Here is a 12431-nt window from a genome sequence, read left to right on the forward strand (position 1 = left end):
TTATAAGATTCTTTGAAAAGTGAGGCCATAAGCCATTAAGTACATGTTTACTAATTTTCTTGTAAAGATTTTAGTTGTGCCATTTTAGAAATATTCAGTTAAGGCAAGGGCCAATAAAAAGTCTATCTTGTTCTACTCTCTTTTGAAACGTAGTAATACTTGCAAGGCTAAAATGAATCCATTCATTTACTTCACTTTGGATATGACTTTGTAACCAAATGGTGAATTGGACATTAGGTTTATTTATCTTTGGCCTGATTTTCTGACTGTTCTTTGTAGGCCATACAAGCAGCCAAACCAGCTCTCCAGCTTTGTTTTTTATTTGTTTTTCAGCTCACCCCAGGAGGCTTTGTCATACAAATAGACCAATGAGACAGATTTCATGGACTAGATCACATGATGTTATTTTTCTCTCAGGGTAATTTATTTGTTGATATTTCCTCTACCAGGATGATTCCTGGATACTTCAATGATGGCTGGAATTACACAGGTGATAGATAATCACTATCTCATGTTTTACCTTTACTCTAGCTGTTTTGCCATAGCTATGATTTCTAATCTAATGGCTTCCTTGTTTCTTATTCTCCCCAGTTTAAAGTCTACCAAAAAAAACACATGAAATAGTTAAAAGTACAGGAGCAGCGATGTACTTCGGCTTAGAATACCTTGGGGCTTTATCAGAAAAGAAAAAAATATTTCAGTGCTAGAACAAAATCATGCTCCCTAAAAAATTATTTTGGTCCCAGTGGCCATGGAGGGTTTTCATACTATATAGTGCATTGTCTTCCCACCAAAGTGCGTGGTTTCCTTCAACACAATGAGCTCCTTGTGCTTTGTTCGTGTGCTGTCTGGATTTAATATATTTCTCTCCCAGCAGTGTAATAACTATAATTTACATCACTTCCTGTTTAGTCTAAATTCACCAATGAACGCCTACACAGCTCATACACTTGAGTGATTGTCTATTCCTGAAATAAATTACATTTTCCTTGTACAGGAACAACTTTTACATGATCTTTTTTCTTTTATAGTTTCACCACGTTCAGAGTGTGCTTGTGTGTATGTAGTGTATGAGAGAGAGAAATCCAGTTTTATGAGGACATGATGACATCAGCAGTATGTGCTAAAAAACATTTTTAAATAGGCATATAGTCATCAGAATAGCCCCCTCTTCTCTTATTGTAGCTGCAGTAAGTATTGTATTGCACAGATTGCAATCCATTATCTTGAAGAGGATTGCAAAGCACAGAAGGCCTGTGCCATGAGCTGCTGTTACACCCCGGTCCCTCAGAGCTTTCAGTCTGTACCAAAGACTCAAGTTGGTTCCAACATCTCAAGGGGGGCCTTGCCGCTGCCTCTGGATGCTATGCCCTCTTAAACTCGGCCATGGCCAGGTCATGAGGTAGACGTGGCCCTGGAGGGTTAAACATTATTGATCATCCCTAGGGCCCTGAAAGCTTACATCAGTGTGGTCAGTGAATTCTGTTGCTGAATTAGGGCCTGTGTACCCTACTTCACCTTTCCTGGCTGATTTGGAGCCATTTTTTTGTAATTTGTTCAGCATAAATGAATCCAGTCATTTGAACACTGATATTGACTCTTTTGTATTATATATACCAATATTATGCATTATCCAACTGAGCATTCAAATTATATTTGATATATCTAAAACACGGAGGAGATGGTTAAGAAATTACATAAAATCTATGTATTCTATTCAACCACTCATGAATCTATGTTCTTATGGTTACTGAGGTTACCGATAGCAATTATTATGTGCATAAAATAAGGAAAACACATGTTTGAGTTATTACTCTGTGAAAATATTATACTAATTGATGTGTGGCATAAAGCTTTGTACTTAAGACATAGTCCCTCACCCAAAGTAAGTTATTGTATCCAATTAGGGTAGACAGATATATACACAATTTCCCTAGTATGAACTACATACAAATGGATAAGCACCACCAGAACTGGCTAAAGCGTGATGGAATTTTAAGCGTACAGAGAATAGCCCTGTAACACAGGTAATCCGTCAGGCCCTGTGTCCCCTGAAATACACATTGTATGTGGATATTCAGATCCCTAACATGCCCTCTAGAAGATTCCTGTGAATTTTGAGAGTGTGTGCAACACTGGAGAAAGAGAAGCAGAGGTGTTTGCATGATCACAATCGCCTCGTTCTCTTGGTTTATGGATCATTTCAAGGTGTGACGTGTGCTATCTCTGTTGTCCATGCTGTCAGCCTCTTCTTTGATTGGCACGTGTGCCAACACACATGTAAATTGTATATTCAGTTTGCAAACTGCAGTTTTGTGACCCATTAATGGCAATGAAATCCATGTAGTGGGTGAAAGTGAGCGTTTTCAAATATTAAAGAATGGAACGAGATGGTGTGAGTTGGGATGAAATAGAATGGAATGAAGCAGGAAGGAAGAGAAGATGAAGAAGAGCTTTTGTTTCAGTTCATTGTCCATTAGCATGCATGTGATGCATGTGACGGGGCGCAATGTAAAAAATAAACTTTGAAAGCCTCCAGTGGAGTGGTCTCTCTCCTCTCCTCCTGCCTACCTGCTCCCAAGGCAAGTCCAGCTGTACTCCATCTCACATTGAGCAGATCCTCTATTGAAATGGTTAATTTTATGTGTCAAATTGGCTGGGCCACAGTGCCAAGATATTTGGTTGGACATTATTCTGGATGTGTCTATGAAGGTGTTTTTTGGATGAGATTAACATTTAAATAGGTGAACTTTGAATAAAGCAGATGACCCGCCATAATGTGGGTGGGCCTCATCCAATCAGGTGAAGGCCTTATCAGAACAGAGTGACTTCCTTTGGGCAACAAGGAATTCCGTCAGCAGACTGCCCTTGGACTTGAACTTGCAACTCTTCCCTTAGTCTCCAGCCTGTCAGCCTACCGCATCCAATTTTGGACTTGACAAGCTTCCACAGCCACGTGAGCAAATAATCTCTCAGTATGTATGTATACACACATATCCTATTGGTTTAATATCGCTGGAGAGCCCTGCCTAATATATCCATCTGTCCATGGTTACTGAGGCTACTGTCCATCTCCCTGACCTCATAGTCTTGCCTTCTTCTCTACATGACCCACCAAAATATTTTGCCAGACAAAAGCAGCTCCTCATAAAAACTTACAGTTTGGAATGGAGATATTAAGGTCAGCTTCATGAGGGATGTAGCACTTGAGTGTGAAGGCAGCTTCAGTTTAGGGATCAGATTAGATTATGTGTTTGGCTGCAAGTACTTCAACTGGCTTAAACGACAAGGGAATTGATGGATTCCCATAATTGGACGGACAACAGTAGCACAGTCTCTTCAGGGTTGATGGGTCCAGTGGTTCCTACTCTGCATTCCTGAATTTTTGTCAACCATTTTCCTCTGGCAGCTTCCTAAATTATCAGGTCTCACACTTGGGTACAAGCATGAAAAAGGAAGAGAGAGAGACTCACTCCCAAAAACTCTCCCAGGAGTGGAGACAGGAAGAAAACCCGTAGCTAACCTCTCTTCTAATTTTGTTGATCCAAATTCAGAAATAAGCACATTACAGAGCCAGTCCTTGGCTAGAAAACCCTTAGACCAGTCCAGTTCCCCTGTGCCAAAAATCGGGGTCAATTTCTGAGCTCATGAGCTTCATAAGGGTGAAAAGTGGGGTCCAATGTGAGTTGGGGTTTTTGTTTTCAATTTTTTTATTTTGAAAAATGAAACAACCACAGAAAAGTTCAAAAATAGGACAGTGAACGTCCGTATACCCAGCAGCTAGATTCACAGTGCACTGTATATACACATTTTTGTTCACTTGCAAATTGTGGACATCTTTAGACTCCTCCCCTGAATCGTTTGATATCTGTCATCTAAAAACAATGACATTTTTCGCATCAGTGTTGTGAAAATGTCTCAATAATGTCCTTTCTAGACTTTTTGTTTTTGGATCTAGATCCAAACAAGAATCACAGTCATTAGCCTCCCTCCCTTTTTTCCTCTTCTCTCTGTTTATCTTTTAGTTTCTTGGTTTTTGTGTAATGGTGGCCTTTCATAATAATGACAATTTTAAATAATCCAGGCCAATTGCTTTGAAGGCATCTTTCAATTTAGATTTGTTTGTATCCTCATGCTTAGATACAGATTAAGCATTTATTTTTTAACAGGAACACGACATGAAAGATGTGCTTTCCTTAGTGCATTGCCTCAGGAGAGACATGATACCAGTTTGTCCCATTACTGGTAGTGTCAAGTTTGATTCCCATTAAAAGTACCTTGTCCTGTGTGGGTTTTGTTTTGTCCTTAAGGTTTTATTACGTCCTTCATCCATAAAGACTGTGGAAGTTGCATTGTTTGTTTTCTGTTTTTTGTTTTCTTTTTAAGATAAATATAGGGCCAGCCTTGGTGGCTCACACCTGTAACCCCAGCACTTTGGGAGGCTGAGGCAAGAGAACTGCTTAAGACCAAGAGTTCAAGACCAGCCTGAGAAATATAGCAAGACCCTGTCTCCACAAAAAATTTAAAATTAGCTGGGCGTGGTGGCACGTGACTGTAGTCCCAGCTACTCAGAAGACTGAGCTGGGAGAATCACTTGAGCCCAAGGGTTTGAAGCTTCAGTGAGCTATGATGGTGCCACTGTACTCCAGCGTGGGTGACAAAGCAAGACCTATCTCTTTAAAAAGTGAAAAAAATAATAATAATAATAAGAGGCCAGACATGGTGACTCATGCCTGTAATCCCAGCACTTTGGGAAGCTCATGCCTGGAATCCCAGAACTCCAGCCTGGGCAACAGAGCAAGATTGTCTCAAGAAAATAGAAAAAAGAAAAAAAGATAAATATATAATTACTGAAGTAAAACATCCAAAGCCTAGTTCTTCCTTAACCTTTTACTTCAACTTACAAATATTATTATATTTACAAATCTAGCAAATATAATATTAGTTTATAAGGGTTCATAACAATTAGATTCCCATCAACATTAAAAACTGAATTAGTAAATATCTATTTGCTTTCTCTTTTTTTTTTTTTGAGACGGAGTTGAGCTCTGTCACCCAGGCTGGAGTGCAGTGGCACGATCTCGGCTCACTGCAAGCTCCGCCTCCCGGGTTTATGCCATTCTCCTGCCTCAGCCTCCCCAGTAGCTGGGACTACAGGCGCCCGCCATCTCGCCCGGCTAGTTTTTTGTATTTTTTAGTAGAGACAGGGTTTCACCGTGTAGATCAGGATGGTCTCGATCTCCTGACCTCGTGATCCACCCGTCTCGGCCTCCCAAAGTGCTGGGATTACGGGCTTGAGCCACCGCGCCCGGCGTATTTGCTTTCTCTTTTAAGAAGTTTAACAAATTAACAATAAGCAGCCCCAGTAATTAAATCATTTTATAAATCTATTAAATTTTAAATATGGTGATTCTTAAATTCTCCTAAATGTTCCAGTTTTCCATGTATATTTTGTAAGATTTCAACCTAAAATGTTAAAAATGTAAATCATTGCTTAATTATGTATTTTAAATTAAATTCACAAGATTAGCTTCTAACAGGCCAAGTGCTCTTAGTTATTACAAGTGTATAAAGTATCTGCATAAATTTCTCACACAAATATTAACCCTATGATTTTTATTCACAAATATTTCTGTATTTAATTAGAAGTAGTCCTGTGATTAAAGGAAACAATTATGAAATTTCATGTAGGAGTTACTTTCTCAGGTGATTGAAGTTGTATAATATCAGAGTTCTCAATTGAGACACTAATTTAATGAAGTGAGTAGAATCCCATACTGCTTCTAAACATCCTGCAATGCCCAAGACGGTCCCCCACAACAAAGAATTCCTCTGCCCAAAGTGTCAATAGTGCCAAGGTTAAGAAATCCTGGTCCCAGGTCCTGTCAAAGACATTAGGTTCCCATAAGCAACCAACAGTGTCCACTTTGATCTGGAGAAACAACAGAATAAGCCATGAAAAAAGAATGAATGGATGACCAGCATTTGGAAGATGGCAAATCCCTGTCCTCTGTGTTCCAGCAATGGTCAAACACCTGTATTTGAACAAACCCACATTCCTGTCTCAAACTCATGCCTCAGCACGTGCTGTTCCCTTGCCTTGAACATCCTTTTCTGTGTGTCTGCCTGGTGAATTCTAAATTAATCTTTACCTTCCCTGTGAAATCGTCCCTGAATCCATTATCCACCTAGCCAAAAAGTGATCAGCATTTCCTCTTGGCCTTTAAACACACCACAAATATTGCCTTTGTAAGACGCTAAGTAGTTATCTTCTTTGCTAGATTGTGAGCTGTTTGAAAGTAGAAATTGTGCCTTATTCATCTTCGAATCCACAGACCGTGACATGTATTAATCACTCAAAAAATATTTGATAGCTACATAAATGATCCAAATAATAGATAAGATTTAATAAGGAGAATAGAAACAATAAAGTTGGAAGTATACTTTCTAATTAGATTACAGAGATCTAAAGGCTAAATTCTGGCCAGGTGTGCTGGCTCATGCCTGTAATCCCAGCACTTTGAGAGGCCAAGGCAGGAGGATTGCTTGAGCCCAGGAGTTCAAGACCAGTCGGGGCAACATGTTGAGACCCCCATCTCTACAAAAACTAAGAAGTAAATTAGCTGGTTGTGGTGGTGCCGGCCCGCAGTCCCAGCTGTTTGAGAGGCTAAGGTGAAAAGAGCATTTGAGCCCAGGAGTTCGAGGCTGCAGTGAGTTATGATCGCACCACTACATTCCAGACTGGACCACAAAGCAAGACCCTGTCTCAAAAGAAAATAAAATAAAATAAAGTAAACCTAAATTATGGAATTTGGACTTTATTATTTTGGCAATACAGAGTTAGTGATATTTTTATTTCTAAAAATGAATGTTCTAGTAAATTTTTTGAAAACTATATTTTAGAGGCACCCACACAAACATATTATTTCCTTAAATAAGCATAATAAAATAATTGATGATTTAAAATATATTCACATGTCAAAATTATTATCAGTGGGAGGCTTATCAAATTATCAAACTATAACCTTTCACTGGAATTTCCCTGTCTATACAGTTTATGACTAAGTATGAAAGTCCTTTATTTTGTCCGAAAGTTTCTGATCTAACTCTCTGCCAGTGCCCACACTGAGTAACACCAGATTACTATCTCATTATTTCAGTCCACAAAGTCTTATCCCAATTAAAGAAAAAAAAATATTTCATTTATTTGACTTTAACACTTTTACATCTTTCAGAATAAAATCCTTAGGACAAATTTACATTAGGAAAGTGCTGAATTGATACCATACCTCATATATAAGTCTCTATTTCTAAATGGCTTTCATTCGATCATTTGATTATGGGTTGGATTTTAGAAACATATGATAATTTTGAAAGTTGGAATGGCAGCTGGTATACAGAATTCACTGCAATCAGAAAATAGTTTTCTTTCAGTAAAAAAAAAAAAAAAAGTTGCCTGTCACTCTTGCTGAGTAGGTAGAACTGTAAATGAGAAACTTGATTTTCTAGTCAGAAATGTTTTTTCTGAAGTCGTAGCATTCATGTGGATTGGTAACTTGCCCCTGTGACAGTCAGCACTAGAGGAGCGAGAAGGAATGACTTTATGCAATACTTCCTCATAGCTAGGGCAAGTGTGAACAGGCCACCTCCTCACACCATTCATCGGTGTCTCCTTTCTGCTTCCAATATTCATGTATTTTTACTTTAAGATTGTCATTTCCTGTCTTTTGTGAAGGATTCTGTAATACTAGAATCACTCAGCACAGATGGGGCCTGAAAAAATGTTGGCATTTCCTTTTTTATTTTTATTTTTGCTTCATCTTCTACACGGATGTGGCTGTGTCTTTATTCACATACATCCAAAACAATAGTCTCTTTTATATGATGTTTAACTGTGACGTATTTATCCACAAATATACTGGCTATATCATGTGAAGTTATTTACTTAGATGTTGTGTATATGTAATGAACTGCTAAATATGGGCAAGTTATTTTTCACCAAAACCTTGGGGAGCCACTGTGGTGACGTTTTCTTGTCCCTTATCTGAGGATTGTGATTCATAAAATGCTTGTCATTCATTTGGGGGAGGGGGTGGTATCTTCTGTGAATTTCTAATCAGTGGAAGGTGTGCCTCTCTATTAAAATCTTAAGGACGTGCAAGACAACAAAGGAAACCTTTTGACTTCTTTTCACTGTTTAATCTCTGGCAGTCTGTGTATATAAAGACTATAGCTGGACAGAAAACAGTAATAAAGTCCAGAAGTAGATAAAAGCACAACGAGTGAAACCAAAGTATTTGTAAAGCTCAATAAATCTGTTAACTAGAAGCTGCAGTTTTATCTTTACATACAGGTAAGTCTCAAGGTTAACCGCTCCATAAAGCTCCATGCAGGCACTAGTGTTTGGCATCTCTTCACTTCCTTATCAACTAAAGAAGGGCTCCTGCATTAGATTTCTTATAGTTCCCCTTCTCTAGAATGCACTGGATGTGAACATTCTCTGCCTTAGATTTTAGAAAATGTCACTGGCCTATTGGCATCAGTTCACAGATATGCATGTTTGAGGCAAAAGTATAGAAAATTGAGAGTGGCCTCAGTCAGTTAACAGTAAGTAATGTGAGGATGGCATTTTTGACTCCATGAGGGAGAAAAACAAATAAGACTTTCCACCCAAGTTGAAAATGGATTCTTCTCCAGGTGTACCAAATGAACTAGGCAGAATGTTGTAACCGTGAGCATTTTTAGGATGGAAGTTTAAGAAAGAAACTTTTGCTGAAATATACTGGTAGAGCTACAGCCTTCGTCTTTGTTTACAGAAGCTTGAAGTCCGATATTTAAAGTGTTAGTGCGCTGGAAAGATCATTCACTCTAAGACCAGGTGGAAGTGGTTTTAGATAGTGGTTATTCAGTTCACTAGCAGAGTGATGCCTGCAGATGCCTTGCTGGAGAAGATGTATCTTAACACATGGGGTAAAAGCACTGCCTCCCCAGGTGTTGTGAGACATGCACGGGGTAACATGCATGAAGCACACAGAGGAGCTCAGTGTGGAGCCTGGCACAAAGGCGGCCTTCAGGAAGGGCTTGTTATCATTCCTGCCTCCTCTTGGTTATGGAGAGAAAGAACTTTACTCCGCCAGGAGGATAAGTTTAGGAGGATTCATTCCTCCCACTCTCTGCCCCTGCCCCTCCCTGCTTCCTCCCCAAGACTGTGGGAGTAACTTGTCTGTTTCATGAGCTGGAGTGAAGGAGCAGGTGCATGGTGACTCAGTCCCTCTACCTCTCTCAGAGCAACTGACCTTGACTCCTAAGTTCTCCATCAGACCTAAAGCAAAGACCCTTGTATAAATACCATTGCTTTACAAGGCGTTTCGGGCCATCTCCCCTTCCATCTCCTGGAAAGTGAATGTGGTATTTGTGCTTGTTAGTATGGTCTCTATGACGCTAGGACAAAGATGAGACCTACTTAAGTATGAGGCACTACCTGGCTTCAGCAACACAGATTAATAGCCAGTTTATTTGGGGGACAGCTAAAAATGCCCCTGTAGCCCATCTCCTCAGTAAATATATATTCTATTTGTTCAGTTCGTGTTTGAAATTACACGTTAGACTTCATGCATTTGCCTAAGGCTTCTTATCATGTACTGAATAAGCCTCAAAGGGCAAACATCACAACTTAGTATGAACGTATCTGTAAATGTATTTGGAAGAGCAAGTTTGGATTAAGAGAACGAAGACAGTGAAAAACACTGACCTCCTGTTTGTGGTTAGTTGTGGAAATTGGGCATTATAGGAGTGGCAAGAGGTAGAGGAAGAAGTTGGCGAAGGTATATAAAAGAGGGACAAGAGTCCTGGAAACTAATCTTTATCTAATATTTAGTTTTGCCCTGGAATATTTTGCCTGAGAAGTAAAGGTCTTGTTGTTCAATAAGCAATTCCTAGTTGAGTAGAATTTTCAAAACACACATGTTTTCACAAGAGTCTATAGAATCTAATACTCAGATGAACCATTCCATCCAATACCCAGATGAAATAGCTAGATGAAAAATGTTTATAAAAGAAATTTCCTACAAATTGTGTTAATAAAATTGGTGTATCTTGTTTCACGGTTCTGGGCAAATCAACCTATTTAGTTTTCACTACTCAGTTTGCTATCAGGAAACCACTATCAAATGCCAGTTGAAAAAAAAAAAAAAAAAAGAACCAATGGGGAAAAGACTAGAAATGCAAAAGCACAAGTTATGAGAATTGTAGAATACTTGGGGTTTTTTTTGTTGTTATGTTTTTAGTTTTTTTCTGCAAACTGTTCTTTCCTCTAGGAGGATTCATTGTCCCTCTGGGGTGTGGTTGAGAACAGATCAAGGCAGCAGAAGAATAAATAAAACCTTTTAAAAATTGCTAATGCCTTGCCAGGAATATTTACATTAGATATGTTGCATGAAAAAACAGATTATATATCTGAATAAATTCACTCCGTATCCTTTGCAACTTCCTAAACCACTCTGTCATTTGGGAAGAGACCTTTTTCTCCCTGTCCTTGAACATAATGTTAGGTGTAATAATATTATTGAGCTGGAATTCAGTAGGGTGAATTTTCACAGTGTAGAAATTTCATAGCAAATGATTACTTTTCATGAATGTAAAACACACATTTATTTGGTATACAAAAATCCAGTCCTCCTCCCCCAAAATATCTCTTCCTATATTAAATAAAACCCCTATGTCATATCTAAAACCTCTATGCCCCTCTCTTTTCTGGCCAGTTTCATCAAGAATAATAATCTTGTCTTTTTCATCTTTGTGTCCTTTATATGCACCTTACTCAAAGCCTTAAGTGACGAATGCACTTAAAAACACTCCAACATTTTGGAGGCATTTATCATATACCAAGCACTATGCTTTGAGCTTTACCTTATTATAATTACTTTTATCTGCTCAACAATTTCCTGCTACCAATATTATTCCCACTTACAGATAAAGAAACTGGTGTCCAAAAGTTAAACAAATTTGTCAAAGGTCACATGACCAGTAGGCGGGCTTAGCACTCAAGCCCATGTGTTAACCACTATATGCTAAAGAACTCATCTATTATTACAGGTGTTGAGTTGTACAATAAATAAAGAAAACACAGCCAGGCACGGTGGCTCATGCCTGTAATCCCAGCATTTTGGGAGGCCAAAGTGGGCAGATCACCTGAGGTTGGGAGTTTGAGACCAGCCTAACCAACATGGAGAAACCCCGTCCCTACTAAAAATACAAAATTAGCCGGGTGTGGTGGTGCATGCCTGTAATCCCGGCCACTCAGGAGACTGAGGCAGGCGAATCGCTTGAAACCAGGAGGCGGAGTTTGCAGTGAGCCGAGATCATGCCACTGCACTCCAGCCTGGGCAACAAGAGTGAAACTCCGTCTCAAAAAATATTAATAGTAAAGAAAGAAAACACACACTCTTACACACACAACATTTTTTCTTCTAAAGAAACATAACAATATTATTAATTAGAGGGAGGCTCAGAATTCAACTAGGCTAATACACCAAGGTTTCGTGGCCCACCCTGTGGCTTACTGTGTTAGTCTTAGGTCAATAAGTCAGGCTTGTTGATTCTCTGGTTCTTTATCTGTAAAATGTGGATAATGCACACTAACTACTTCATTGGTCAAGAGATCATTTAAATAAAATATGGTACGTACAGTTTGGAGTTCTGCTTATTTCTCTCTCACTTTACTCCCTTTCACCTGGCACATCTATGCAAAAGTACCCTCTGTGACTCGAATGAAAGCAGAAGGCACCATTTGGGGGTGTTGTTGATGCTTATTTAATCAAAATATCTGCTATTCTTAACTGAGAAATTTGACAAAGGAAGTGATATACTGAAAACTCTAAAACACTGATGAAAGAAACGGAATATAACACAAATGGAAAGATGTTTTGTGTTCATGGATTGGAAGAATTAATATTGCAAAAATGTCCATACTACCCAAAGTGATCTACAGATTCAGTGCGATCCCTATCAAAATTCCAATCAAATTTTTCACAAAAATGGAAAAAACAATCCTAAATTCGTATAAAACCACGAGAGACCTTGAATAGCCAAAACAATTCTGATCTTTTATTTGCCATGTAAGAAGCCATTTCTTGTGTCAAGATGATAGATTTCTAAAGAAACTATTGAAATAAGTTAATACACATTTGACCAAACTTGCTATCTTTTCCGTTTAGATTGGTTCCTGATTTTTTACCAATGACCTTTCATTCACCATAAGAGTTGAATAAACCCTGGACTTTCCCAGATTAAAAACACACATAAACCTGGAAGCAGCCACCACAAAATATCACTGTGTAAACATGATAAAATGCAGAAGTAGATCATTTACATTCAATGAGTAACAAGGTATTTGCAGGAATTAGCTGTCCTTGACCAGCCCAATTCTGTTC

Source organism: Piliocolobus tephrosceles, chromosome X (assembly GCF_002776525.5).
Source record: "Piliocolobus tephrosceles isolate RC106 chromosome X, ASM277652v3, whole genome shotgun sequence".
Lineage (NCBI taxonomy): Eukaryota > Metazoa > Chordata > Mammalia > Primates > Cercopithecidae > Piliocolobus > Piliocolobus tephrosceles.